Source organism: Cryptotermes secundus, unplaced genomic scaffold, assembly GCF_002891405.2.
Source record: "Cryptotermes secundus unplaced genomic scaffold, Csec_1.0 scaffold2615, whole genome shotgun sequence".
Classification (NCBI taxonomy): Eukaryota; Metazoa; Arthropoda; class Insecta; order Blattodea; family Kalotermitidae; genus Cryptotermes; species Cryptotermes secundus.
The window spans coordinates 1-11,439 of record NW_019745139.1 but is presented as its reverse complement, the minus strand read 5'-3'; the positions used below and the strand labels follow the sequence as shown (position 1 = coordinate 11,439).

The window sequence follows — 11,439 nt, the reverse complement described above, 5'->3', positions numbered from 1 at the left end:
AATACAAAATCTGTTTTACTTCTCTCTCTAAGTTTTGTTAGAAATATATCTTACTTCAACAGATATTCAGTCAGGTATGTTTCAGACATATGCAGAAATGCATGTAGGTTTTCGTGAAAAAGGTTCTATTATTGTCAAATTTGTACAACTCGGAGGACCATTTACGTCACCTTGCTAGTTTGTTCTACTAGCAGCATTGTCGGCCTCGGCGCTGTAGCTCCTCTAGCTGCTGCAGGTTTGGTAGACTGCCACTAGAGGACGGACACATTCACAATGACTTGTACAAGGACCAATGGGCAACAATGATGGATTTCGTCTTAACAGATCAACTGCAGATCAGATCTTATGCATTCATCAGATATTGGAGAAAGAAAGGGAGTACAATGAGACAGTCCATCAGCTAGTCATAGACTTCAAGAAAGCCTATGATTCAGTTGAGAGGGAAGAATTGTACAATATTGTGATAGAGTTAGGTTGATTAAAATGTGTTTAAATGAAATGTATAGTAAAGTCCATATGGGTAAACATTTGTCTGATAAATTTCCTATCCAGAATGGTCTAAAACAAGGGAATGCTCTATCGCCACTCCTTTTTCAACTTTGCTTTAGAATATGCCATTTAGAAGGTCCAGGTAAACCAGGTGGGACTGAAATTAAATGGGACCCATCAGTTGTTGGTCTATGCCAACGATGTGAATCTACTGGGTGATAATATATATATACCGTGAAAATAAACACACAAACTTTAACTGATGCAAGTAAGTAGGTTGGTCTAGAAATAAACACAGAGAAAACCACATATATGTTGCTGTCTAGTCACCAAATTGCAGGGTAAAATCGTGACATAAAGAGAGGAACAGATGTTTTGAAAATGTGGCACAGTTCAGATTTTTGGGAACAATGATAACAAATCAATACCTGATGGAGGAGGAAATTAAGAAGAGATTGAACTTGAGTAATGATTGCTACCATTCAGTCCAGAACCGTTTGAATTCTCGTCTGCTGTCCAAAAACATAAAAATTAGAATATACAAGACTATAATTTTTCCTGTGGTTCTGTATGGGTGTGAAACTTGGTCTCTGTCATTAAGGGAGGAACATAAACTGAGGGTGTTTGAGAACAGGGTGTTGAGAAGGATATTTGGACCAAAGAGGGATGAAGTGACAGAAGGTTGGAGAAAACTGCATAATGAGGAGCTACATACCTTGTACTCTTCTCCAAGTATAATTAGAATGATCAAGTCAAGGAGGATGAGGTGGGCAGGATATATAACACAAATGTGGGAAGAGAGGAATGCATATAGGATATTGGTGGGAAAGCCAAAAGGAAAGGGACCAGTGGAAAGACCAAGGTGTAGGTGGGTGGACAATATGGAAATGGATCTTAGAGAAATAGGAAGGGATGGTATTGATTGGACTGATCTGGCTGAGGGTAGGGACCAGTGGAAGGCTCCTGTGAACATGGTAATGAACCTTCGAGTTGCATAAAATGCTGGAAAATTCTTCGGTAGCTGCAGATTTGGTGGCTCCTCAAGAAGGCCTCATTTCCATAAGTAAGTAAGTAACTAAGTACAGCAAAAAAGAATATCCAAAGTCAGTTATAGAGCTCATAAGGCTAGAAGAAAAAAGATTTATGCAAGGGGTCTGTTACTTCATAATCATCATTCCTATGTTTATATAAAATAGATACGTAAGAAAAGTAAAAGAAGTAGTTGTACTGATTATTAACAGTATACTCTCAGATTTAAGGCCCTTTATGAGTATATCAGATTTCACAGTCTTAATTGACTTCAACTCTAATACACAATGGACACATACTATTTCCTGCAGCAACAAACAAGCCTATATACTGTTGTTAGAGATTCGACAATTATTCACCTGATATACAGAAGGCAGATGGGGAAACATCTGCCTTATTTCAAGATAGTATTGTGGTACTGCCTGAAATTACTTGAGGAAACCCACAAAAATCCTCAGCCATGATGTCATAACCTGACTGAAATCAATCACATACTGTAGACATGTATGACTGATCCACAAACTTGATTAGTGTGTTACCTGTCTAATGTCAGTTGTAATTTGACAGGAAATTTACCAGACTAAAACAGCAAGTAATATCTCCTTACCTAGCCTACTTCTAGATTATAAGCTTTACCAGATATGCAAGTTACTTATATTTTTATGCAATAAATAACAAGTCTTATGCAAGTGAGAACATACTTTATTAATATTAAATAAAAACAAACTGTTGGTCGATCAATAAGCACCCATGTTAGGAATAAAGACACAAGTTTTTCACAATTTTTTTTTTATTTTTCAACCTAATCTCCTTTGAGGTCAATACACTTTTCCCAACGTTTCTGCCGTTTCTTTAACCCCTCCAAAAAATACGATTTGTCAAACTCTTCAAAATACGCTTCTGTCTCGGCGATAACCTCCTTGTTTGAGCTTAATTTTTTTTCTCCCGAGCCATGTTTTCATGTTGGGGAACAGAAAAGTCACAGGGAGCCAGGTTGGGCGAGTACGGTGGGTGCGGCACCAATTTGTACTGCAGTTAATGANTCGGTCCAATAATTCACTGTAGTACTGCCCCGTGATCGTTCTTCCTTTCTGCAAAAAGTCCATGAGGATTATTCCCTTCGAATCCCAAAAAATCGTGGCCATGACCTTTCCGGCCGATGGGACCGTCTTTGCCTTCTTCGGAGCAGATTCACCCGGAAAAATCCATTGTTTTGACTGTCGCTTGGTCTCTGGCGTATAATAATGTATCCAGGTTTCATCAACGGTGACGACTCGACGCAAAAACTCCTGCGAATTTCGCTTAAAGAGGTCCAAACACTGCTTCGACATTGACAGCCGTATCCGCTTGTTGTCCACCGTGAGCAATCGCGGAACCCATCAGGCCGACACCTTTCTCATACTTAACTTATTGATTGCCATTCCGTACAACATGCCTACGGCCTCTGCTACTTCACGCACTTTAGTTCGGTGATCAGCGAGAATCATGTCGTGGACCTTTTCAACGATTTCCTCGGTAACCACATCTGCCAGGCGGCCTGGCCACTCCTCATCAAAAACAGATGTACGACCACATTTAAATTCGTTGAACCAATATCTCACGGTTGTCATAGATGATGAAGGGTCCCCATAGACAGCATCCAACTTCGCTTTCATTTCTTCCACTGTACAGAGAAAGACGAAACACGTCTGATGCAACTGGCTGCCAAATAAAAACTAACCTATTAATCAGTCTGAAATTTAGTATGGTGTCGTTTGACAGATGGCAGTACACGACAGTAATGCCAACTTCCCTCAACAACGCCACCTGTCTTCAAACATGGGTACTTATTGATCGACCCTCATAAGTGTAAAGAATAATAATTTTAAAACTAATACTATAATATAAAATTACAAAAACAAGTGAGCTGTTTTCCTGAAACAAATTCAAAATCAGTATAAATATTTCTTATAAATTTATGTTTAAGTATATATGTCATCTTAAAAAATACTTTTTCCCAGTGAATAAATTGAGCACTCGCCTTCTGTGAATGTGGTTTTCTAAACACATTCCAAAAATGGAGTGTCTCATCTGCAGCAGTGGTTGCAACTGCTTCTCCATCTGGAGACAATGCCATGTAGAGAACTCTATCCAAGTGGGCAGTGAGGCTTGCAAGCTGCATCATGCCAGGATACTTCCACAAATGTAGTTGGTTCTGAAAGTCGCCATGAGTGCTCACCTGCAACATATACAGTGGATCCATTTTTATTAAGAAGCTTTCCAAAGGACCAAGCAGGAAAACATTTTAAAAGGGTAGGTTTAAGATTTTTCACAGAATTAGTTACATCCTTTGCAGACAACTAACAGAAGAGACATTTTTTTAAACTGAATAAATACACAGACTTCCATATATACCCTGCATATTCCTGCTGTATTGGTTATAAAGTCCAAGAGTCTCTTCTGAAACGTCATTCTTTCTTGAAGATCGAATCTAGTGTAATTTGTTTTACTTGTCTTTCAAACAAATTTGAGGTAAAAGTTTCCAGTTCCTTGAGGCTTTTAATGACTGAATCTGGCATATGAAACAGCGACATTTTCCTTTTTTTGGCTGCCATTCTCATTGCCAAACATGTTAGGAACACCATGAACAGTGCATGAGCTATCCATGCACTACTGTTATGTTTGTATGTTTAATGATGACAGAAACCATGTAGGAAGTAAATTAAACATGCTTTTAATTAAACTCTATATAAGTATCTTCACACAGAGAAAACTAAGTATATGCTGCTGTCTCATGACCAAAATGCAGGGCAAAATCATGACTTAACAACAGAAAACAGATGTTTTGAAAATGTGGCACAGTTCATATATGTAGGTCAGTCAAAAAGTTCCCGGAATTCACCTGCAGACAGAGAACGAGTGATAAGATAGTGCACACACTGTTGTGGTGGGAAGCCCAGCATGTCTGCTTGCAGGCGCAACAGGTCTTGACAGGTTTCAGTGTGCAGTGTCGTTAGTGTTCCGTTTGAATTAGTTGTGAGTGTTGGTCATTCGGCGCAATGTCGCGGTTTGAACAGCATGTGTACATCAAGTTCATGTGAAAATTGGGAAAATCTGCTTCAGAGACGCTATCGGCCCTGCAGCAAGTTTACGGTGATACTGCACTAAAGAAATCTGCAGTTTACAGCTGGTTTTCCCGGTTTAAGAATGGGCAGAAGACGTTAGATGATGACCAGCACAGCACGAGACCTTCGACATCCAGAACCGAAGAAATGATTGGAAAAGTGTGACAACTGATTCGATGTGATCGAAGAATGACCATCGTGGAGTTGGAGCAAGAAGTTGGTACTGTAACTGGCCATTTCTATGTGCAAGTTTTGCAGAGGCGGCACAATAAGTGCAGGGGCAGTGGTTTTTGCATTATGATAATGCACCGAGCCACACATTGCTTGTTGTGAAGCAATCCCTCACCGAGAAAAACATTCCTGTCATCACTCAACCACCATACTCTTCGGATCTCGCTCCGAGTGACTTTTGGCTGTTCCCTACTCTGAAAATGGGCATCAATGGGACATGTTTCGCAACCATGGAGGACATTAAATCGAATGCAACAGCTGAGCTCCGGAAGATTCCAAAAGAAGCCTTCCACCACTGCTTTCAACAATGGCAGGATTGATGGAGCAAGTGTGTGCGTGCGCGCGCAAGGGTCCTATTTTGGAGATGATTAGGTAAGCGTTGCCATATGTCCTACCTGCTATACCACCATTCCGGGAACTTTTTGACTGACCCTCGTATTTACGAACGACGATACCAAATGAAAACCTGATTGAGGAGGAAATTAGCCTAACCTAACCTAAGGGGAGATTGAACTCACCATACTCTTCGGATCTCGCAGTCCAGAACCTTTTCTCTTCTTGTCTCCTCTCCAAAAACATAAAAATTAGAATATACAAAACTATAATTTTGCCTGTGGTTCTGTATGGGTGTGAAACATGGTCTCTGACATTAAGGAAGGAACAAAGACTGGGCAGTTTGAGAACAGGGCGTTAAGAATATTTGGACCGAAGAGAGACAAAGTGACAGGAGGTTGGAGAAAACTGAATAAGGAGGAGCTTCACAACTTGTACGCTTCTCCAAGTATAATTAGAATCATCAAGTCAAGAAGGATGAGGTGGGCAGGGCATGTAGCACAAATGGGGAAGAAAATGAATGCATATAGGATATTGGTGGGAAAGCCAGAAGGAAAGAGACTACTGGGAAGACCAAGGCGTAGGTGGGTGAACAATGTTAAAATGGATCTTAAGAGAGACAGGATGGGATGGTATGGATTGGATTGATCTGGCTCGGGATAGCGACCAGTGTAGGGCTCTTGTGAACACAGTAATGAACCTTTGGGTTCCATAAAATGCTGGGAAATTCTTGAGTAGCTGCAGATTTGGTTTCTCCTCAAGAATGGTTCAGCTCCATAAGTAAGTAATAAGTATCTTCTCTTTCATAATCATAGCTCCCTCTCAGTGTACGCAGAGAACAGCGCTCAAGGCTAGCTTTGAAACAAGACACTGAATCTCTCAACTAATATTCAGTATTTTGTATCAATAAAGCATGAAGGAACCACACCATCACATCCAAGTTTACATTACTGTAGTTTTATTTCATTAACTCTGGAATGTATTTTCAAATTGAACCTCATAGGTTAAAACTAGGGAATACGTTGATATGCAAGGAACTTACCAGTTCACAGGAATCTTTTGATCAGGCGATATTAGAAACCTGAGACCCAGTATCGACATGCTTCACTCCTTGTCCTGTTAGCAAGTCCCAGATATGGATGCACCAATCAGCTGCACCACCACCAGTTGCCAAGAGCCCACAATGGTGTGGGGACCATGCAATAGCTGCAAAATAAAATGTATTACGTACCAGATGCATACCAAACTGCATCCAATTACAGGTCAGATCTCTCAAATCAGGCATTCCACAATTCAGAACCACCTCTGGTCTTACACAAGCTTAGTTTGCTGGACGATTTCCTGTGAAACAAACCAATGCTAGATGTCCACAATTCACAGCTTTTTGTTTAGATAATCAGTCAAGGCACAGTGCATACATTGTGGATGTCAGGGTTTTGCTTTGTGTTTCTTTTGCTGCTTACCCTTAACTTGTCCTATATCATCTCTTTATATTCCCTTTTACCAATATCTTAAAATTGTGTAACAACACTAACACATAATTATTGATAATGTTCAAAAAGTTCTGTTGTAAGGCTTTGGTATGGACCCAAGGGTGCCAGATATGAGAGGTTCAACCTGTATTCGGGAGGGAGGGGGGACTGCATAGAGAATGGCACACACACTTGAGAACATTATATGCCAGCAGTTACAAGTGAGATAGACACAGAGAAATTTGCTCCATGTGAACCAATGACAAATGTCCACCATGTGATGTCATCTGAACTGCTTGTTAAATATGCACTGTGCCATGTGACTAGTGAAGCTCAAAACATTCCTGTGATTGTGATGTATGCTGTTTACAGATTGTTTTATCCTAATCATGACAATGAAACAGAAATGCTTAGGCCTAAATACAAAGCTTGAAGTAATAAGTCTCTGTAAACCCAGTGATTTATTAAAGACTGGGCCAGGAAAACAGTACAGATGGACTTCACCACTGTTCACCAATTCAGAGACCAAAGATGAAATATCATCAGGTATTCATTATGATGGAAGACTACTGACAGAAACAAATGAGCAACATTGAGAATAGCAATTTGGAATCTGTGCATTTTGAGTGGTTTCACAAAGAAAGACCATATGTCACACTGAATGATGGACCATGATCAAGGCAGAAGTCAACCATTTTTCAGAGTGTTTACAGATCAATTACTGTCAGTGTTGTAAAGGACAGCTTTACAGTTTCAAACAAAGAAAAAGTGCTTTGGTGTATACAAAGTTTAAGGGAATACTTGTTAGATTTAGAACCAGCCTATGGTACAGTCCACTGAGTTAAAATAGTTTTAGAGTACACTACACAGACTTCAGAAAATCTTACAATTTCTTGTTCAGATAATGTTAAAGGTGTTCACAATGCTGAGTGATTCATCAACATTTTCATATTTTTAAAGGGAACTATTTCATGCAAGCTGGGAAATACATGCACAGCATAACATTTCTGGCACATTTTTTCCCTTTGTTGAACTGTCTGAAAACCTGTAACTTATGGAGAAACTGTACTGGTCATAAAAATGTCATTTTATTTCTGCCCACAATTTTTGTTTGAAACACTTTTCACTGCGATAAATATTTAGCAAGTTACATAATGCATGAGGAAAACATACTTTGAGCTTGTCCATTATTGTTGACAGAGTTTTACCAAAACTAGAATGTATCAAAAAAGTTTAGTAAAATGCCTAGTATGAAAATTAATGAACACCCATTTAGCATTTATCAAGTTGTTGTATGCAGACAGACACACAGTGAAACTGAAAAGTGCATTTTTGCAACTTCTCACTGTGATATAATCAGAAGTTAGAAGACTGACATCAACATGTCGCATATCAAGAAAATTAGGATATTACAAGTACCCACTAAAAAAGAAATTTTACAAATGTTATGAACTCTTGTTACAATGAGCTGGAACTGTATTTCTTTTAAATTCAAATTCCAGATCTACTGTATATGAATGTGTAAGGGGTGGGCCTTCTTGGCCCTTGCACCGTGACCACAGTGAAGTAGAACAGTAGTACTGTACAAACTATATTTTATTCAATAAGTATTAACACACAACTATACATAACACTCCATAGTTACTGATCAAAATTACATTCCAATGAATTACAAATAGAGATAACACACAGATGCACACATACCTTTCACTCCTGCTGAATGTTCAGTGTAGTCCCAGACAGGTGAGAGGGAATGCAAGTCCCAAACAAGAAAGCGATTGTCATTGCCCCCAGAAGCTAGGTACTGCTTACATGGAGACCATTTCAAGCCACAAACCTATAAACAAGAGCAAATCATATGGTCATTCAAAGTCATTAGCAATCATGATATCTGTGCACAGATTGCGCAATATATTTCTGAGCCTTCGTCAATAGCAGGCATTGCACAGTAATACCAAATTACATATAACCAGGGCTCCACAAATATGTCTGTCTGCTCAGCCATAAGTAATAGAGGTTGATGAGAGGAAAAATCTTTGAATTTATTAATTTCTAATCTCTCCACAGATAATGTTAGGTTACTTAAGAGACAGTACTTTATGTCATGTACACTTTGTAATGTGAGGTAGGAAAGTTAGGAGGAATTAAAATGCCATGGGTAGGCACAGGCTCTTGTGGAGACATGTCTGGGGAACAGACTCTCTCTCAGACTGGTGAAGTGCACCAATATGTGTAAAGCACCTTAATATGTGACGAGTCATTTCCTACTCACCTCCCTTTCATGAAATGCTGATCTTTCTAAAACAAGGCTGGGCATTCTCACATCGCCTTCCATGATGAGCCCATCATAACTTCCCGATGTCACATCTCCATTCCATGCCAGTGCACGCACTCTTCCTGACTGGCTTTCCATCATTTTAATGGGTTTCTTTGAAGCAGTTTCCCAGACTTGCACACCACCATCATCTGTCCCCAGAGCTAGCAGATTTCCCTATAAATGAAACACCAAAATAAAAATAACATCCACTAGCAAGAATCTCATTCTGTCTTACATGATATCAGGAGTGATAATGTACGCAAGCTGTTCAGCAACAGTAAACGGTGGTTTTGTATACCTGCACCAGAAAATGGTCTTTCAAATTAAATGAGTCAAGTCCCTCTGCCACATGACAAAGAAGAGCACTGATATACTGGGAAGTGAGAACCTGCACTTGAAGTCTACACCTGTGTACACTGCTTAATGTGCATGACATCTTAGTACAGTACACCCTTGCTAATCTGGTTACAGTTAATGCAGGTCAAACTATGAAGAACGAAAAATTATGCTCACATTTGAGTAACATACTTTAAAAAACATACTGAATTTAACGGCAGCTGCAGAGACTGAAACCACACAAGAAAATATCTAAGACTGGCTTCAGCTGAATTAAGGAGCCCCTGAATTTCGCCTTCTGACGGAGGAATAAATTGCTACAATGATATGTTTTTATTTATTTTCATCAGCATTACCTATATTTCTACATTTTCCATTTATGTGAGTTCTAAACTTTTCTCTGTCTTTTAGGGCTATCTTTGGCTCATTAATCTGGATTATTGGTTAATCAGGGTGACCTATCCCCCGCTTAATCTGGATTTGCTTATACACACACACAAACAAAGGTGAACAGCAATTTGCTGAATCAGATTCATCCATGAGTTCAGTGGGAGGGGAAGTGGAAGCAAATGGGAGACTGCAGCATGAATAGTGATAAGCATCAAGCTTCGTGTCTTGTTCGGTGTTGTCTTGTTTTATATCTAAGTTCTTGCAGGGTTGTTAGGGCTTCTTGATGGGGCAGTATGTAGTTTTCGGGGTGGTCGTTAATTCTCATTATTTGGTTTTATAAATCTTGGTCTCTTGGATTTAGCAATGATTTCTAGCACTGGTTAAGTTTGTGCCAGCAACCGCGGTTATACACTAAGTGCTACTGAATAATTTTGGTCATGCAGTTCTATTTTTGTGTTTTGTGTGGGCTTTAATTGGGACTATTTAAGTAGTTGGGTGAAATTTTTATTTTTATTTTTGCCTGGGTCTTTTTTGTAGGCTGTGAAATCTTTTCTGTAAACTAGGATTAGATACCTTATTATTTTTTATGTTAATTTTTTTTCCTGGGTAGTATTAGTTATGTTCTTGAAACCCAAAGAATTTGGCAGTATTCTATTCCTTTCAGAGGAATCTGCCCCTTAATCGATGATCCATGTTGGACCTTTCTTAATTTTTGTTTGTATACCGCCGTTGTAATGAGAGTCTTTTTAGTGTTGTTAATTTTCTAGCTTCATTATTTTGGTGTATTTCAGGTCAAGGTGCAATTTGTTTTTAAGTGTGAGGTGGATTACGATGTGTTGTTGAACTTTCACTTTCGGGTTGTTAATTGAAATTTTAGCATGAAGTTGGATTTGGCTGTAATCTGTTGAAGATTGTTTAGATGATATTGGTTCTAGAATATGCACACATTGCCCGTTGCTCTCATTATTTTTGTTGAGATAAGTCGTAACATAGCGGCCGTACCGGAACGTGTGGCTGGACTGATCGGATTTGCCAGGAGTTGGAGTTTCATTTACACTGAATTTTTCTCGTGCAATTCGACGTTATCCGAGGCGGATTGGCTTATTTTTCTTTTTGGCACGTTTAAAGTTGGTTTGGGCAAATTATTGTTTTGTTGTTGTATTTTATTGATTTGATATTTTTTATTATATTTTATTTGTACCGTGGGGGGTCTTTTATTTGCTTTTGTAAGTTGGCTTTAATTGTTGTACCTTGTGCCTCAGGGTTCATTAATTTTTATTATTTATTTTTGTTTCCGATTTCGGAGGAGTTAAGTACTTGTTTTAGTTACTGTTTCATTAGTATTGATAACATTTATTTGGTAGTGATATGTTAGCCGTTTCCGGGGCTACGTGGTTTCTCGAGAAGTGAATTTAATTCATGCTTTTTGTTTAGTGTTCATTTTTGTTTGTTTGGCTTGACGGTTGGCGAAGGTGTTGGGGATAAGCTTTGGCTCTTTTTTATGTTTTTATTTGGTCTATCTTGTGGGCTTTATGTTGGCCATCTATCTGACTATTTTAAAATTCTATCTTCTGTGTTTTTTATTTTCTTTCTATTTAATGCTTCTATTGGGGTGTTTGGCTGAATTTTTTAGTCATGGTATTTTTGGTTGAATTAGTATATTTTGTTTTAGTTGGTTTGAATGTATGTTATGCTGTGTGTCGTTCCCTTCTCCTTTTGGCCCATTTCCATATTCCTA

At 38.8% G+C, this 11,439-nt stretch overlaps 1 pseudogene; it reads right to left on the bottom strand.

The window, feature by feature from the left end:
- Positions 1-2,563: 2,563 nt before the first annotated feature.
- On the bottom strand, positions 2,564-9,149 carry LOC111875078 (annotated as a pseudogene).
- Positions 9,150-11,439: the final 2,290 nt, after the last annotated feature.